This window comes from Equus przewalskii, chromosome 22 (assembly GCF_037783145.1).
Source record: "Equus przewalskii isolate Varuska chromosome 22, EquPr2, whole genome shotgun sequence".
Classification (NCBI taxonomy): domain Eukaryota; kingdom Metazoa; phylum Chordata; class Mammalia; order Perissodactyla; family Equidae; genus Equus; species Equus przewalskii.
This window is the reverse complement of record NC_091852.1, coordinates 17,566,259-17,586,044: the sequence shown is the minus strand read 5'-3', so window position 1 is coordinate 17,586,044 and position 19,786 is coordinate 17,566,259. Positions and strand designations below refer to the sequence as shown.

General features: G+C 43.0%; 1 protein-coding gene across 3 annotated transcripts in view; it reads right to left on the bottom strand.

Annotated features, from left to right (window-relative positions):
• Positions 1–7,357, bottom strand: part of CEMIP2 (cell migration inducing hyaluronidase 2) — a 71,723-nt gene extending 64,366 nt beyond the window's left edge. The window contains exon 1 of one of the 3 annotated variants that reach the window (XM_008513566.2): positions 7,097–7,357. The gene's annotated coding sequence lies outside the window, so the exon portion shown is untranslated. Of the gene's footprint in view, positions 1–5,903; positions 6,457–7,096 lie in introns of those variants that run through there. The other 2 variants (XM_008513565.2, XM_070590681.1) reach the window with 2 other exon arrangements.
• Between the last annotated feature and the right edge of the window lie 12,429 nt (positions 7,358–19,786).

Genomic DNA, 19,786 nt, shown 5'->3' with positions numbered 1-19,786 from the left:
ATCCCTACGAATGGAAGAGAGTTTAAATTTTCAAGAGCCCTGGCAAACTTACTCTCCCAAATGTATACATCAGACTACTACGAACAGCTCCCTTTGTGTGTGTGAACTAAAATCTGCCACTAAACTCTGCCACTAAAATGACAACACACTGTCCAACAATGACCAATATGGGAGGAAAACAGACTCACACAGTCTTCATATTCTCTGGAAGGCTGTCAGGCAGAGTGTCACCTGGAGATGAGCTCCTGGCCAAAATACAAATTAGTCATAGTCCCTGTCCTCCTGGGGCATGTGAAACCCTCCTACCAAAGGGACCATATTACAGCTCCTCAACAGTCTCCATGATGTTCATCAAAACTCAGGGGTGCCCGAGAGTCAAAAGGCAGGACCCCCAATGAATGAGCAATTACTCAGAGCTGTGGCTGGACTTTGCATAACTGGCCAGCGACAGAATACAGCCAGCAGCCACAGGACAGGCAAACGGGCTGCACGATGAGCTCAGGTGCCACAAACCCAAACAGGGAGAAAGACGACATGCTTTAAGGTTAAAGCCAGGCTCAGACAACATGGTCACCAGGCAGCCGGGAAAGTTATCCAGGAGCTGACCAGACATCATGAAGGGTGGCCATATGGTAAAGACAGGCAGTGTCAAAATCAGCACGGGCACTTGGGAAAGCAGCAATTCACACTAATCAAAAGACATCATTAACGTTAATCATCGCGTTAATCAAAAGACATGCTGGAAGACAGCTCATCTCTCATTTGGCCTATTCAGCTAACCCACCATACACAGCCCATTTCCCATCAAACTGCTAGCTCCTCCACATTACTAGCACTTCATTTCTGTCTGAGTTTACCACAGGATGGCTGGAGAATGGCTATCAGCAAGCACCTCTTGAGCCATTAAAGCCACATCTTTCTCAATAATGAAGTATAATATTTTTGAAATCCTCATACAAAGTTGATTTTATACTGGTGGCACTGGTGGTATTAAAAAAACAATGTTTGTACACTTTAACGCTGCCATATGTCAATTATATCTCAACAAAACTAGGCAAAAAATTATAAGCCAAAACAGTTGTGTTTTGGGTTTTTTTACCAGAGTTTTTTTTAATGACTTTCTCATTCTTTCTGAAACAGTAATTAGGCACTTGTCCTTGTATTAAACTTAATCTTTCCAACCCCTAAAATGTTAATAATGAACTTTCTGCCCTCATCGTATGTAAAAAAAAATATCCTTCAGGGAAGTGAGTCACCATTAGCGGACACCATTGTGACCACAGTAGACTTGCAGTCTGCAAGCACAAGCCAATAATTGGGCAAGAGCCCCCAAATCAATAACAATTTCACTCTAGGAGAGACTCAGTAATCAGACATGACCAGGACATCTAGTTTGCAGTGGATAGTCATACATTTTAAGATACATCAAACTCAGAGTCAATTAGGACAATTCTTTTGTCAATGGCTCAATATGGATTGTCTTAAATTGTAACCCTTTTAGGCAACAATGTTCCAAACACAGATCTATGCAGTGTTACACCACTTTTTTTCCTTTTAAGTATATTAAAGCTAAGACTGCTACAAGTTCTCCTAGGCAAACTTTTTATACTATAAAGTCTCATCAAATGTTGCCAAATTTCTACTTAATGTCCAAACTAAGATGGAGCCCTGATAAAATAAATGTAAAAGATTTATCACTTGTCACCAAGTAAGGAAATGTCTTGTCAGGAATATAATTACAAAGTTAGTCTAATAATAACAATTTCAAAGCAGAATTGCCTCCTAGATCAAAGGACTGATTTGTTGGGCGATACCAATTCTGTGTTTTAAGTTATCCACAGCTGCCCAGTCTGTTTCACTTTTTTTAAGGAGTCGTTTTAATAAGGACGCTATGCCTTGCTCATCTTTGTATTGCTCACAGCAACCAGCACAATGCCCTGCGTATCATAGGAATGCAATAAAATATTTGCTGAACACAGTTCCTGACAACTAACATTAAAGGCTTCCCAAAGCGAGTACAGGGAAAACAAAAGAACCCGCAGACATATTTCCAATGCAATTCACAACCCAAATCTGAATAATATTTCCAGGAACTTACACCTTTTAAAAAATGTACACTTCTACAATATTTTAAATTTGTGTACTATTTATATAGAAAATGCAAGTAAAGCTAAGATTATTTTTTTACAGTTAGTTCCTCATTTAACAGAAATTTATTACAAGTAACATCACCCCACTGTGTTCACCCTATCATGCGTAACTTCTCCCAGACTAAAAAGAAGGTATGTTGTCGCCTTAAACTTGGGTGCAATGGGTTTCTAAGCCCATTTGCAAATTATTTCACCATTAAAACATTAAAATAACTAAACTGCTAACAAAACTAAACAGAAACAAGTTAGAGAATATGGGAGGAAAAAAATGGCTGGGTGTAAATAGGGACAAAGAGATTCTTATTCGTGCTAAGCCATTAATTTACTATATGACCTTACCTAATTAGTTAGCCTCTCTGGGCCTCAACTTCATTTTAATATTGTTTTTAAGGCCCTTTCAAACTACATGCTAAGATTCAGCATATGTAGTACAGTCCTGAAAACTGATTTACATTCACACCGCCCTCCCCTCCAAAGTCACATTGAACACGGCAGCTTTAAATATCTGAGTATAGATTTCTTTCAAAGGCAATTTATTAAAATGTCAGATGAGCTTAAGTCCATTTCTAGTGGAGAATTAAGGCAAGTATATTAAAGCAAGTATTGCCTACAGACTCGAGTTTCCCCAAGACAGCAGCAGCTGCTTCTAAGAGAACAGCCTCTCTTTAACAGGGTAGTTGAAAATTACACCTCTTTACAAACGGAGAAAATTAGTAAGGGTGATTTTCATGGTCTCAAAAACGCAGATGCATGGCTTTTCTCTTCCTTTCTTTTTCCTTTTCTAGATTCATCTTGTTAGGAGGGAAGAAAGCAGAAGGGCTAGCCTGACTTGGGAGGCAGAGAGCAGAGTAGGGAACTTACAGTACAGACCCAGACAAGCCCTTCTCAATTGATGTACTGCACCAGACAGGCCAGCCTGCTAATTAGTGCTCACAAGCTCAACGCCATGAAAAGATTTCCTGTGGCTGGGATGGGAAGATGTCTGAACAAGTGTGGAATGCCATTTGACAATAGCTAAGCTAAAGTCTGCAGACTTGCAGTCAAGGCGAGGTTCAGAACACTCTGGAAAGGGCCGAAAAAATAAAAATCTGTGACTGACACCAGGTACACAAAATTATGATCTGTGTCTGTTCACAGCTTTAAAAAGAACAGATTCTGAAAGTACCTTTTGATACCAAACAGTGGCAGCTTGTATTGTACTTTATCATAGACATAGCAAGTTAAATCAAGGTTAGCCCTCAAAGAATTCCATCAAGTATTTTTGAAATCATTTTACAGATGAAGAAACAATGTGTGGAGAATTAGGGAATATGACCAACAGCAAATTTTTAGCAATTGTCAGTCTTGTTTTAGACTCAATCTGACTTCAAGTCCTCCAGTCTTTACATGTCAAGATGGAACCCCGACACCAGTTTTCAGAAGTCCCTACTACTTTGTCTGATATTGTAAATTTTATTTTTCATAAAATTGCCTCCCCCACAATCCCCAATCTGGTCCTCCTTTGGGTTCTTAAAGCATTCTATGAGTAACTCCCCAAACACTTACATACTTACTGGGCCTTCTAACTGTTCATTTCCTTTTCTCCCTGGCTAGACTCATTTCAACAGCAGAGGTTGTCTTATCTTTCTTCATAGATGAAAGCCACCACACAGATTATCTTCACTCCCTGGGACCTCCCAAGCTTCAACCATTCCAGCCAACTCCTTCTTCCTACCAGCAAGAACACTCCACAAAGTGGACATTCGGGTTGCTTCTAGAGGGCCTGACACACAACAGGTGATTAAGAATTGTTAGTTGAATGGATGGTGAGTGAGGGGGTGGATGGATGATGCAATACTCACAAATATTTTACAGCACTTTACAAGGTCCACATTTACATACAGCATCCCATGTGAGTTTAAAACTGTGAATTTGATAGTGATCATTTAAAGTTTCTTTCTGAAGTGTGATTCATCATCCTCAAGTTCAGAAATTGCCCAGAGGTGCATAGCTAGTAAGTAGTAGCCTTTCAGCTTCACATGACTACCCACAAGGCCCACAAGACTACCTTACTGTCTTTCTCTTCCTTTCCAAGATCGCTGTTTGAGAACAGGTTTGATTTGGTCTATTAGAACTGTTTTCCTGTTGTGAAATCTAAGACTTCTGAAAATTTGTGGGTTACAGGTTAGATCAAGAAAGGAGACTTTACTCAAACAATGAGCTATGACAAAGGAAATCTAAACAAGCACCATGTAAGAATTTAGCGACGTGACTTCCCTGTTCACACACACAGTGACCAGTCCTCAGCCGGCTTGCTCGCTCATTCACACAGACTGTTAAAGCAGAACAGGTGATGACACAGAACTCACTTCTAACCTTAATTTTCTGAGCCTGTAAACCCATTCATTAGCTAAAACAGCATCAGGTGGACTGAAGGGAAAGCTAGCAGACTTCCAGTTCCACCCACCCACCCACACACAGATTCTGCAGGGCAGGTACACAGAAAGCTGAGGGGAGTGATTTCAATGTAAAGGATAAAACGCCGTAAGGTGCTACCCAATGTTTACCAAGCAGAGGAAGTGCCTACTGCACTTTCTTCTGCTTTGCCCAGAAATGCAAACTCAAAAGAGCCCTTTGCATAGCTCATCAAAGGCACAGGGGGCTCCCTCCGCTCAGGTGAAACCTCCCTCCATCCCCCTTCCTCTAAATTCCTCTCACTTCGTACTTTCTTCTCTCGAAAACAGCTGCACACCCTTCACACGTGCAATTATGCAAGATCACATCACATTGTCACACGGAAACAAGGAGAGTCAACAGCAGCCAGTGAGTGGCTCTTGCGTGTAAGGAAAGTTTTTAAAACTATTAAGCACTCTATCCTTAACCCCTACTGCCTGATGAAAGGAGATATATATCAAAGTCTGTTTTCTTAACCTTATGCGGAGAATTTGAGTAGTTTCCGCTCCATTGCGCGGTCTGGTGACATTCATCAACCCTCAGCAGAGAGCATCCAGGGACGTCAAGACCTTGGTTTTATTGCAAGGGGTGGAGCAACTAGCATTAACTGCTGCACTTTGGGGTCCTCACAGAGCGGGAGCCCCTCCTCTGCCAAGACCTCCCAACTCTGCAGAGGAAAGCTGGGAGTGGGGTCCAGGGCTAAGGCTTTCCCCAGCTTTAAACAAGGCTGCACGCGATGTTCAAGCCTCGCCTTAGCTTAACTAACAGAAAGCGGCGTGGCGGTGGGGTGCGGAGGGCCCCCCCAACCCAGGGGAATAGTAAAGAGACAAAGATCACCCCGAAGGCGTACGCGCGCGCGCACTGAAGCCCAGACTCTGCAATGCACATTCCATCAACCTTTCACTGTAGACGGCTTCCTGTGGGGTTTATTCCCCCACCGCAGCCCTCTCCAGAAAGTTTAAGGCTGTTCACACCGACTTTCAAAGGTCCATTGTTCCCTCTCCCGTAAACGTAATGAAAAGAGAGACGGAGAGAAAGAAATCAAGACTTGGTTCCCAAAGACCCTTTCTTACGCAGAGGACTCACTCCGGGGGAGTCTCGTTACTCCTAATCCAAAGACGGGAAAGAGACGCGCGGGGGGAGCGCAGAGGGTGCTGCGGGGGGCCGGGAGGATGTTTTCCGTTTCGGCAGAAATGCCCAAAAGCCAGGCCGTCAGGAGCCGGGAAGGTGCCGGGGGACAGCTGCCTGCGTCCTCGCAGTGGCCCCCAACAGGCAACAAGGGAGACGGGACGGAAAGCGCGTGGCCCCGTCGTTTCTTACCTTCCCCGCCCCCGCTTAGCGTCGGCTAATTCAGGTGCCTACACAGCGGTCCAGAGAAACGGAGCCGAGCTCCTGGCGTCCCCGGGTCCGGATCTTCCCTCCATGGCCAAGGAGTCCCTCGAGCCCCGGCGCCCGGCGCCCGCCGCCGCCGCCGCTGCTGCTTTTACGCAACTGGCAGCTGCAGCCTCTGCCTGGAGGTGAAACACTCTCCTCCCGGGAGTGACGCGCACTTCCCTCCGCCTCCGCCTCCTCCTCCTCCAGCCCCGAGCCTCAGGGACAGGGGCCTCGGCTCACTCTTTCCCGGAGCAGCCGCTTGGCTTTCTCCGCTCCTTCCCCTCCAGGAGGAAGAGGAGGAGGAAAAGGAGGAGGGCGCGGGCCGGAGCGTCCCGCGACAATGGGGAGGCGGAGCAGGGTCGCTGGAGTCGCGCTTGTCCCTGGTCGGCGGGCGCCGCGGCTCGCTAGGGTCGCGCTCAGCCTCCGCCGGCCAGACAAGCTGCCCGGCTCTGCGGGGCCGAGGGCTGCGGATTGGGCGGGCGGGCGCGCCGACGGAGGCGGGGGGAGAGGAGGAGCCTGCGGCCGGAGGAGGCGGTGGCCGCGCAGGGCTCCTCCCGCCGCCCAGCTCCGCGCGAGCTGGCCGCCGGGGCTCAGCGCCTCTCTCTGCGGAGCACAGGACCGGCCCCCGAGCGCCCCGCGGCTGGGGCAGGGCCCCCACCCAGCGTCCCCAGCTGCTGCTGCAAAGTCCTACCTGTGCCGCGCCGCGCGCATCCGGCCCGGATGAACCTGAGCCTGCGCCCCCATCACCTCCTGGCTGAGCCTGAGCCTTCGCCCCTCACCGCCCCCTGGCTAAGCCTGACTCTGCACCCCCATCGCCCGCAGCTGAGCCTGACTCTGGGCCTCGATTACCTCCTGGCTGAGCCTGACTCTGAGCCCCTACCGTCACTCCCAGCAGAACCTGACACTGCGCCCCCGTCACCTCACGGCTGAACCGGACACTGCACCTTCAGAGCTCGTGGCTGAACCTGATTCTACGCCCCAGTCATCTCCCGGCTTAGCCTAACACTGTGCCCCATGACCCCACAGTTGAGCTGGACACTGCACCTTCATCGCTCGCGGCTGAGCCTGACTCTGCGCCCTATCATCCCCAAAGGGACTTCCACAACTCCCACCACCGCACGCACCACGGCCGCCCCCACCTGGCCAACACGGGCGCTGGGTTCTTCGCCGTTTCTCAGGATAGCTCCTCTGGCAGCTCTGAGCGGACCTAACACGCCCCTGTCATGCTGAATAAATATACCTACCTCTCCCCACGCCCCCTGCCCGCGCTACTCTGGAGTGGCTGCCGCTTACAGGAGTGGCGCTCCAGGCCACTCCCCCGCCCACCGCAAAGTTCGGCTTTCTCTGGAAATACCTCTCTATGGATGTCCGCCACCGGCTGGAGTAGCCTGACGGCCGCCACCCCGCCCCTTGCTGGAGCCGCTCTCATCCTGGAAAAGCTTTGGCTCCAGCTGAGGGCGCGGCCGGGCTTGATCAGTCAGACCCACGAGGTCCCGAGCTAGTGACAGCAGCAGGACTGCCAAATCCTGGTCGTCATCATCCTCTATTTAATTCGGATTTGGAAGTTTTCCCGCTAGGGAACTCTCAGTGAATACTGTACAGATAGGATTGTTCAGCTTTCAGGGTTGCGCTTTTTTGTCGTTTTTTTCCCCCCACCCTTTTAATAAAAACTCTGTCATGTAACCACGACACACCGGGCAGGCGGGAAGGGGAATTCCCTACTTCGAGGGTTTTGGTTAAGGGCTTTGTAGAAATTAATGATTCCAAATCTTGGTGATGATAAGATTACCCGGGGGCACTTTGAAAAATTTGGATTCCCAGACCCCACCGCAACCTACTGAATTAGAGGTGCCTGGAATAATAAGTCTGAGAAAAAATGCTAGAATGTATCCTTGAATTAATTAAAACCTTGGAAAGATGCCAAAATAGCAACACGGTCTGGTGCTGCGACCTTAAAAAAACCTTACCCAACGTTGGGAGCCACATTGCCTTCTGGGAGAGAAAGGAAGGGTCTTAAAATAAGGCAAATGAGTTTTTTTTTATTTATTTATTTTATTGGGGTGATATTAGCTTACAACATTGTGTAAATTTCAGGTGTACATCACGATAGTTCAGTTTCTGTATAGACTGCATCGTGTTCACCAACAGTCCAGTTTTTGTCTATCACCATACTTATGTGCCCTTTTATCCCTTTCACCCTCCCCCTACCCCTTTCTCCTCTAGTAACCACTAATCCATTCTCCTTATCTATGTGTTTGTTTATTTTCCACATATGAGTGAAATCATACGGTATTTGTCTTTCTCTCACTGACTTCCCTAGCATAATACCCTGAAGGTCCATCCATGTTGTCGCAAATGGGATGATTCTGTCTTTTTTTAATGGCTAAGTAGTATTCCATTGTATATATATATGCACCACATCTTTTTCAGTTCATCCACTGATAGGCACTTGGGTTGCTTCCACATCTTGGCTATTGTGCATAATGCTGCAGTGAACATAGGGGTGCATATATCTTTTTGAATTATTGATTTCATGTTCTTTGGATAAATACCCAGTAGTGGAATAGCTAGATCTTATGGAATTTCTATTTTTAATTTTTTGAGAACTCTCCATACTGTTTTCCATAGTGGCTTCACCAGTTTGCTTTCCCACCACCAGTGGATGAGGGTTCCCTTTTCTCCACAACCTCTCCAACACTTGTTATTTCTTGTCTTGTTAATTATAGCCATTCTGACAGGTGCAAGGTGATATTTTATTGTAGGCCAGTTTCCCACATTTGCATTTCCCTCATAATTAGTGATGTTGAACATTTTTTCATGTGCCTGTTGGCCATCTGTATATCTTCTTTGAAAAAATGTCTGTTCATATTCTCTGCTCATTTTTTGATCGGATTGTTCATGTTGTTGTTGTTGAGTTGTATGGTTTCTTTATATATTTTGGAAATTAACCCCTTGTCAGATATATGATTTGCAAATATTTTCTCCCAGTTGGTGTGTTGTATTTTTGTTTTGTTCATAGTTTCCTTTACTGTGCAGAAGCTTTTTAGTCTAACGGAGTCCCATTTGATTATTTTTTCTTTTGTTTCCCTTGCCTGAGTAGTGATAGTATTTAAAAAGATACTGCTAAGACCAAAGTCATAGAGTGTACAGCCTGTTTTCTTCTAGGAGTTTTATGGTTTCAGGTCTTGCATTCAAATCTTTAATCCATTTTGAGTTAATTTTTGTGCATGGATAAGATAATGTTCTACTTTCATTCTTTTGCATATGGCTGTCCAGTTTTCCCAGCACCACAAAAGAAAAGAGATTTTCTTTTCTCCATTGTATATTCTTGACTCCTTTGTTGAAGATTAGCTGTCCGTAGATGCGTGGTTTTAGTTCTGGGCTTTCAATTCTGTTCCATTGATCTGTGTATCTGTTTTTGTGCCAGTACCATGATGTTTTGATTACTATAGCTTTGTAGTATATTTTGAAGTGAGGGAGTGATACTTCTAGCTTTGTTCTTTTTTCTCAGGATTTCTTTGGTTATTTGGTTGTTCCATTTAAATTTTAGGATTCTTTGTTCTATTTCCATGAAGAATGTCACTGGGATTGCAGTGAATCTGTAGATTGCTTTTGGTAATATGGACATCTTAACTATATTTATTCTTCCAATCCATGAGCATGGAATATATTTCCATTTCTTTATGTCTTCTTCGATTTCTTTCAATGATGTCATATAGTTTTCATTGTATAGGTCTTTCAGCTCCTTGGTTAAATGTCTTCCTAGGTATTTTATTCTTTTTGTTGCAATTGTAAACAGGATTGTATTCTTTAGTTCTCTTTCTGCTAGTTCATTGTTAGTGTATAGAAATGCAACTGATTTTCATAAGTTGATTTTGTACCATGAAACTTTGCTGTAGTTGTTGATTGTTTCTAATAGTTTTTTGGTGGCTTCCTTAGAGTTTTCTCTATATAGAATCAAGTCATCTGCAAATAGAGTTTCACTTCTTCCTTTCCAGTTTATATCCCTTTTATTTCTTTTTCTTTCCTAATTACCCTGGCCAAAACCTCCAGTACTATGCTGCATAAGAGTGATGAGAGTGAGCATCCTTGTCTTGTTCCTGTTCTTAGAGGAACAGCTTTCAGTTTTTCACCATTGAGTATGATGTTGGCTGTGGGTTTGTCATATATGGCCTTTATTATGCTGAGGTACTTTCCTTCTATACCCATTTTATTGAGTTTTTGTCATAAATGGATGTTGAATCTTGTCAAATGCTGTCTCTGCGTCTACTGAGATGATCATGTGATTTTTATTCTTCATTTTGTTAATGTGATGTATCACATTGATTGATTTGTGGATGTTGAACCATCCTTGCATCCCTGGAATAAATCCCACTTGACTGTGGTATATGATCCTTTTAATGTATTGTTGTATTTGATTTGCTAATATTTTGTGGAGGATTTTTGCATCTATGTTCATCAGTGATATTGGCCTGTAATTTTCCATTTTTGTGTTCTCTTTAGTATCAGGGTAGTGTTGGTCTCATAGAATGAGTTAGGAAGCATCTCATCCTCTGCAATATTTTGGAATAGTTTGAAAAGGATAGGTATTAAATCTTCTTTGAGTGCTTGGTAGAATTCTCAAGAGAAGCCATCTGGTGCTGGACTTTTGTTTTCTGGGAGGTCTTTTGGTTACTGTTTCAATCTCTTTGGTTGTGATTGGTCATTTCAGATTCTCTATTTCTAATTGATTCAGTTTGGGAGGTTGTATGAATCTAAGAATTTATCCATTTCTTCTAGGTTATCCAATTTGTTGGCATATAGCTTTTTACAGTATTCTCTTATAATTCTTTTTATTTCTGTGGTGTCAACTGTAATTTCCCCTTTCATTTCTGATTTTATTTATTTGAGTCTTCTTTTCTTCTTAGTGAATCTGGCTAAAGGTTTGTCAATTTTCTTTATATTCTCCAAGAACCAGCTCTTAGTTTCCTTGATCCTTTCCATTTTTTTTTTCGGTCTCTATTTCATTTATTTCTGCTCTGATTTTTATTACTTCCTTCCTTCTACTGACTTTGGGCTTTGTTTGTTCTTCTTTTTCTTATTCTTTTAGGTATAGTGTAAGATCGCTTATTTGAGATTTTTCTTGTTTGTTGAGGTGGGGCTGTATTGCTATAATTTCCCTCTTAGTACTGCTTTTGCTGCATCCCATAAGAGTTGGTATGTTTTTATTTCCTTTGTCTCTAGGTATTTTTTGATTTTTCCTTTCACTGGTTGATTGATTGATTCACTGGTTGTTTAGTAGCATGTTGTTTAGTCTGCACATATTTGTGACTTTCCTGGCTTTTCTCTTATAGTTGATTTCTATTTTCATACCATTGTGATTGGAAAATATGCTTGATATTATTTCAATTTTCTTCAATTTATTGAGGCTTGCTTTGTAAGACAGATGGTTTCGAATGACAAACTGAAGAGATAAAGGGCTATTTTAGCGGTCTAAAGATGAAATATTTAGGACTATGCCTTATAAAGACAGAGCAGGAACTGTATCATGTGTGGTAGGCTGAAAAATAGCCCCTCAAAGATATCAGATCCTAATCAGTAGACCCTGGAAATGTTCCCTTATACTGAAACAAGGTCTTTACAGATTAAATTAAGGATCTTGCATTGGGGAGATTATCCTGGATTATCAGAGTAGACCCAGCTGCAGTCATGTGTATCCTTTTAAAAGGAAGCCAAAGAGGAGATTTGACACACACAGATGAGGAAAAGGCAATGTAACCATGGAGGCAGAGATTAGAGTGATGCAGCCACAAGTCAAGGAATGCCAGCAGCCACTAGAAGCTGGAAGAGGCAGAGAAGGATGCTCCCCTAGAGCATCCAGAGGGAGAACAGTCCTGCCTCCACCTTGATTTCAGCTCATTGAAACTGATTGTGGACTTCTGACCTCCAGGAGCATGAGAGAATAAATTTCTGTTGTTTCCAACCACCAAGTTTGTGGTAATGTATTACAGCAGTCGTGGGAAACAAATATACCCTGTGGCCTGTGTAATGCCACTTTACACAAAAATGCCCATTTTCTGAGTTTTAATTAAGTTCCAGACAATTTGCTTGGAGTTGGAACATATTATCTAATTTAATCCTCTCAATAATTATTATTCTAATTCTAGAGATGAGGACACTGCAACTCAGAAAGTTTCAGGAGCCTGCCAGAATAAAGTTTGCCAGCCACTCAAACATTAAAAATAACAATTAAAAATTCATATGCAGTCATGTGCCACATTACAATGTCTCAGCCAATGATGGTCTGTGTAGATGACAGTGGTCGCATAAGGTTAGTACTATATAGCTTAAGTGTGTAGTAGGCTGTACCATCTAAGATTGTGTAAGTACTATAGGGGAGGAAGAACTTTTCCTCTACCCTTTCAGCTTCTTCTGGCTCATATGAGAATTAAAGCAACATCAGACAGATTAACAGGAGAAAAACAAAACCAAAGTTTAATAATGTGTATACATGGAAGAAACCCCAGAAAACTGAGTAATTTGCCAAAATGGCCAAAGCCCTCACCTTAAATACTATCATCAGCTAAAAACAAAAGAAGATGTTGGGGGTGGGGAGAGTCAGGGACTTCAAAGGGGAGGAAGGCAATTCACAGGTAGGTGAAAACGAGCAAACTTTTGGCAAACAAGTGTTTGGCCACAGAGAAACAGAAGAAGACAGAGGGGAGCCCAACGAACAGGCTTTTCTAGGTTCCTCCCTGTCTACCACCTAGTCCATGTTATGCTAAGGTGACGGCTTGCTTCCTGAGACAGTTTTTTAATCTGAATTCTTTTAGGCAGTTAAGGGGGAGATAACAAGAAAAACTTTCTGTGTCTTTTGTTTCTTAAAAATGATCAGTCTAAAACAGTTCTCAGGTTAAAGAGACACGTTTGAGGGGGGAGCAAATTTTGTTCCCCTTCAGTACACTCTATGATGTTCACACAATGACAAAATCACCTAAGGACGCATTTCTCAGAACATATCCCCATTGTTAAGTGACATATGACTGTAAACTGTTTTAATGAAAGTTTTGGTTTTAAAAAGGTCTTGCCTCCGTCACCTATAACTCTTACCAAAACCAGGGGAAATGGATGCTAATAGTGGAGGAGGCTGTGCGTGAGTCGGGGAAGGGATTTCGGGAACTCTCTGTACCTTGTGTTTCATTTTGCTGTGAAACTAAAACTGCTCTAAATAAAGCCTATTCACAAAAAAGGGGGGGAGGATTGAATCTTTGTGTAGCCCTCCTTTGAGAATTTTATAAACTCTTATCTATTTATCTGGAACATGAGAAACGGAAGGAAACTAATGTGAAAGGAAGTTACAAAGGGACAGAACAAACTGAGATGCCACAAACTTCTCTGGTCAGTGGAATTGCTGTTGTCACCAATTGGGTTCCCAGGGAAGTAGGCTCTGACACAGAGTGGCAGGATGTTCGTTAAGGAATGCCCAGGGGATTGACATCTGTGGAGGGAGGGATAGGAAGCAGCACGGGGCAGAGGGAGAATTGGAGCTTCAATGTGGACCCAACAACAGGCTCGGCCGATCCCTTCCCTCCCACCCCCTCGGAGGCCCTGGAGCTGGCATGGCCCTTCAGGATTATTAGGCCTAGATGGCTGGACCTTTATATAGCTTCCTGACTCAGGCACTGGATGTTGCCCGTAATGGGAAGTCGAATGACCTTGGGGAATGTGACTCAGCAGCTGAGGCAGTCCCCCGGAAGGGCCAGCTGTTGACAGCACTCAGAACTGGCAACATGTCCTCCCTTGGAGGCAGATCTGGTCCGAGCATCTCCATCTCACCCACTCACATGGTATGTGACACCCTCACCATTATGCTGTTCTAGATGAGGAGATGAGTGGGACGCTCTTCTGATGTAGGGTTTTTTTTGTTTTTTATCTTTCCTGGTGGTGGCAGTGCTCAGTCTTGAGGCAGGATAGCACACTGGCTAGGAGTTGAGGTCCTTTGGGCAGATTGCCTGAATTAGAACCACAGTCCATTGCCCACTAGCTGTATAACTTTGGACAAGATGCTCAGCCTCTCTGTGCTCAGTTTCTTCATTTAAAAATGGGAATAGTGATAGTACCTAGCCCATGAAGTCACTATGAGAATTAAATATGGTAATAATGTAAGGGGCTTAGCTCACACCTAACAAGTGCTCAGCAAATTGCCTCTGGTCACCTCTTCTTTAGTCCTCCATGGTTGGCTAAAGTGGAATCTTATATCAGGTTACACCCCAATAACTTTTTTGGTGGGGATAGAAAACTGAGTGCTCTTGGGATCCAGGTTGGAGATGAAGGCCATGAGAAACATATAATGAGCATCACCTAGTGGAAGCTGGAACTTTCTTTTTAATGGTAAGAAATAGCAGCCATATTCCAAACGTGCCTTTTTCTTTCAAACCTCTCTGGCTCTGTGTACGCTTCCCTTTCCCCATCACTCTGGAACATCAGAGTGGGGCATCAGAAGTTTCATCCCAAAGTGTATCTCTTTGGGTTGATTATTTTTAAGAACAAAAGACTCTGAAAGAAACTTTGACCTTCCCCCTAACTGCCTACAAGAATTTAAGATAGAATGCCTGTCCCAGGAAGGAGCTGTCACCATAGATAACTCTAGGTGTGATAGGCAGGAAGGTGCCTAGCAAGGCCCATTTTTGTCAAGGTTCTCTCTTGGTCCCATTGTCTAGAGATGGCCCAGCAAACATTTGTTTACCAAACATTTGCTTTTCCATCTCCGTGTAAATTACCTCCCTCTCCTTTGAAGTCCTAAACCACTACCCCAGCATCCTCCTTTGTCTTTAACTAAAGATGGTATTTAAGGTGGTAGCTTCAGCCATTTTGGTGAGATATTCAATTTTCCCGGGTTTCACCCATGTGTACATGTTACTAACCTTTGTTTGATTTTCTCCTGTTATTCTGTCTCATGTCAATTTAATTCTTAGACCAGCCAGAAGAAACTAGAGCATAGAGGAATAAGTCTTCCTCCTCTACACCAGTTCCCCCATTCTGTACCCTGACTGACCCAACACTTTCCCACATTTGCCACTATGCTTTTCATTTCCCAAGAACTATATCAAATGCCACCCTCTCTGTGAACATTCCAGGGTCCGTCAGGGCCTCCCCTCAGCTCTGATGGCTCTGTATGCACAACTGCTACAAGCCTACCACAATGTGCCATGATTATTAATGGGTCTTACCCCCAGCCATTCCCATCCTGCCCACTCCCTCACAGCTGGTAGACTGGACCTCTGAAGATTCAGAGATTCAAGATGGAATCTCATTCATTTATAAATCCTTGGGACCTCGCACAGTGTTTGCAGAATGACACTGCTTGCTGAGTGGATGACAAAGGAGTTTGCAGAGCTCTTCAGAAGAAGAGAGAGGAACAAATACGAAGATTTGGAAAAAGTATGTGCCTGCATTCGGCACTTTAGTGCCTCTGCTTGCGATGCATTTTCCAGCTCCAAATCCTTTTAAGACAGAACCTGGCTCTACTATCACTCAGTCCTCCCTTTCTGTTTTCCCCCAGGCTGTAGAAACTAATTCCTACAAACAGTGTTTCATTCTATGAGGGTCTGAACAGATCGCTTTTCAATCATGTTTTTCTGTTCATACTTGTTCCCTGTTACACTTGGTTTATGGGTGTGGAAATGATTCTCCAGGTGACTAATGCCTCACTAGGAAGGTGTTGATATGCTGTTTGCCATCCTCATCTTAATTAGAAGTCTTAGAAGAATTTTCCCCCATTGACCTGGTGCCATAACATTACGGAATGTTAGTGTAGCCTTTCTCTGCTGTGGTGCAGCTGACTGTCTACAAAACCATCTTTTCTTTCCTTATGTCCTTCCATCCAACTAACCTCATTCTCACACTTCATCGGCTTGTTATGAAGACTGTATATTTCCAGTTAAACTCTCTGGATACTTGTTTTAAACTATGATGTAAGCAATTCTGATAGAACTAAAATTCTGATGCAGTCATTTCAGAGAAAGGAAAAATTTGCTTATTTTAAGCCTCTAAATTCTTTTAGGTAAGTAGGAATCAAACCTCTTTTCTTTTTCTCATTGGAAAACATGACCTTTTTTTCTGAAAAAAAGCAACATCCCATCCTGATTCTCTTCCAATATCTTCAAAATTAGCACGAAATCCTCTTAGGTTATATACCCTTATTATTTTTCTATTTTAAGGGCCTGTATAAGCATCTTTATATAAGTGGTTTTGCTTTGCTGCTGGCAGGCAGACCCAAGAACCAGAAGGGACATTTCCCCAATCATCTCATTTCACAGTTGAGGACACTGTCCTTGAGAAAGGAAATGAGCAGCCTGAACCCATTCGGCTAGGAAAAGTTGCAACTGTAACTTATTTTGCATTCAGATTTTCTTATACAACGCCCAATATACACACAGTATTGCCACCACTGTCTCATGTTTGCTGTATGAGGACTGATGATATATGTAAACTGAAGAAATACTCATGAGAAATATCGCACCTTTTCATAATACTCAGAGATGTGGACTGACAGATTTTAAATAGTAAATTTGTATAACAATTGAGGAAGCTGGTTATGTATATAGATTTTAATTTGAAATAGTACCAATATCCTGAAATCATGCATTATCTCCTGGGTTTTATCCCTTCCTTCCTGTTCCTCCCTTCCAGGCAACCAGCAAAGAAGCATAAACCCGCTCTATCTCAAGAGATTAAGACTCCTGCGTACTCTTCAAAGGAGCATAATTAGAAAGGAAAAGCAAGATTAGGGGTGTCTTACCTGCATAAATTCATAGCTGTGAAATTCCCCAAAGTATATTGTATAAAAGCTCTCTGCGTTTTCTATAGTTATTATTAAAAACTAAATAAAGCACAAGAAAAAATAAACACCTGCAGTCTCAGGGCCATCTGGATGACAAAAGAGCTCTCCAGGAAGCTCTCGGTCCATTGATTGGAAAACCCACAGGTAACAACTTGCCAGAAGTTACCATCAGTCTAGCTCAATTCTACAAATCGCTTTTGTGACATTTCTACATTTTTCTCTAAAGAAATGAACATGAGACTATTTTGAAAGATGGTCAAGATTCCTTGAACTATTGTAAACAAACTAACAAAAGTTATCAAATATATCCCAAGTTTCTAAGAGTACAATGAAAAAATTACCAAAGAAAAGAAAAATCTAATTGTATATTCTATCTGGATATAAGAAATTGCCTTTAAACTGAGGCATTGTTTTCAGAAAACCACTATTAAAATGTGCAGGGTGCTTAAAAACGGAGGGAGGAATTTCCATCCACTCCATGGTCACAGCAACACAGGGCCGTTTATAGATGAGCTGAATACAGTTTAGAAAACTCAGAGCTCAGTTATTTATTTAACAAATCTTTATTGTTGGCCTGCGGGACAAACACTGATAGACCTTCGAGGGTGCATACAGCAGCAAAGGCAGCGCACTTCGGTCGGCGTTCCTCCTTAGTAGAAGGAAGCTGCCAAGTAAACCAACAAGCAAATGGTAAAACAGATGTGATCAACTCTCTAGAGGAAATAAACAAAATTATAAAATAATATAACAATTTTAATATATTAAATTAACACAAAATTATAATGTATAGTACAAAAAAATAAAATAATGAGTGGAATAGAAATTACCTTGATGGCCCCCAATGAACCACACCTCCAGGGGTTCGTGTTCTTGTGAGGTCCTCTTCCATGCTGACTCTGGACTTGGCATGTGACTTGCTTTGGCCAATGCAACAATGGAAGAGCGATGTAAGCAGAGACTTCAAAAGCTCTTGCACGAAGAGTTGAGGGTGCGTGGGGCAAGTGATATTTAAGATAATGTGGCCAGGGAATACATCTCCAAGGAAGTGACAGGTAATCTAAGATCTAAAGGATGTTAACCCTGAGACCATCCTTTATGTTACGGTTGTGAAAAAGGAAGGACCAGGTCAGGTTAAGCCCTGAGGACCAGGGAATCTGGGCTTTGAATATTGTGAACTCAGGAGAGGCCAATGGCAAACTTTTTGCCTCATTTCTGCTTATATTGGCCTTACCTAGGTAACAGACAAATCAAAAGAAGTTACACAGGTTTAAGAATTTTCTAGACAGATTCCTCACTTGATATAGAAATGTAGAAAAGCTGCTTAGCTGAAAATAAACAACAATTTTAAGAAGGCCAGGCAGCTTTCACTTTTGTGTCTTTGGAAGCCCTGAGTTCCCCTGTAAATATCTGGCTACCCAGCTGGAGGAACCACGTGGAGAGAGTGCTGTGCCTCCACTTTCTCGTTATAGTGAGATACCATGTTTGGGAAAGAGGACCAGAGACGTCATAGAGAGAGAGAAGACCCAGCCACCTCAGTATCCCAGCTGAGTTCAGTCCCACCTGCCCCACCAAATAAATGCAGGCATACGAGTGACCACTGGCAGGAACAGCAGAGGAACTGCCCAGCTGAGCCCAGTCCAGACTTCAGAATCATGAGCAAATGAAGTAGTTGTTAGTTTAAGCCACTAAGGTTGGGGTGGATATTACGCAGCAATATAGAAGCTCAGCCAGTGGTTCTTGACTGAAGGTGATTTTGTCCCCCAGGGGATATTTGGCAATGTCTAGAAGCCATTTGAGTTGTTATACTGTGGATTTGGGAACCACTGGCCTCAAGTGGATAGACGCCAGGTGTGCGGCTAAACATCCTGCAATGCAAAGGACAAAAAATTATCTGGCCCAAAATGTCAGTAGTGCCCAGGTTGCAAAACTCTGACCTATCTAAGATTTTGATAGGTAATTGTTGAAGTCTTCCGTAGAGGCTATGCCAGTGTATTTTCCTGAGAGCAAACATAGGATTACCTATTGCCTCACCAGCAGCACACATCACCAGATACACAGATATGTAGATCCAAATATAGACGTAGATATAGGTATGTACCTATCTTTGCCATGGGAAAAAAATATCATAACTCTAATGTATTCCTCTAATAATAATTGAGGATGAGTGTCTTTCAGGTATACAAGAGCCATTTTCTTTTCTGTGACTTGTCTGTTCAAAGTGAGCCTTTCCTCACTTTTCTACTGGTCTGTTGTTCTTATTCTCATTGATTTGTAAAAGCTCTCTATATATTAAGGAAATTATCCCTTTGTGATTTGAGTTGAAATTATGATTTCCTAGTTTAGCAGACTCATTTCGAGCGGTAAATAACTAGAAATCAAACTATGCCAAGAAAACTGCACTTAAGTGAAAAAACATGCTTGTAAGTTGCAACTTGAACCAGTGTAGGAAACTAACAAATGATGTGTCGAGGAAAGAAAACTAGTATTTGCTGCCAAGAACCGCACGATGAAGTATAGAGAAAACCAGCACATGTGAGTAGGAGGCTGAATGGACGGGGTGCCACAATCACGACAGAAAGAAGCCCCCTTTGAGGCCAGACTGTAAAGCTGGGAGTGAGTTTCAAACTGCAGGCAATTATGTAAAACAGTAGAGGATACCAAAGGTCAAAGATCAGGCTCTAAGTTCAGCCTCTAAGCTCCCCTTCCCCTTCTGAAGCGTTCACCTCTTGTCTCTCTCTCAGCCCCTCCTGATACAAAAATGGCTACCAACCAGGGATGCACAAGCAAGGCTTCTGGAGCCACACTGTTTCAGGTCCAGTCTCAGCAATACCACTTACTAGCTGTGTGACTTTGCACAAGTTCCTTAAGCTCTCTGTACCTGTTTCCTTATCTGTAAGTGGAAATAATCATAGTACCCACCCCACAGAGTTGTTATGACAGGAAGTGAGTTAATAAGTATGAAGCATTTAGAAGAGTACCTGGTACCTGTATGCCTACGGTTAAAGTT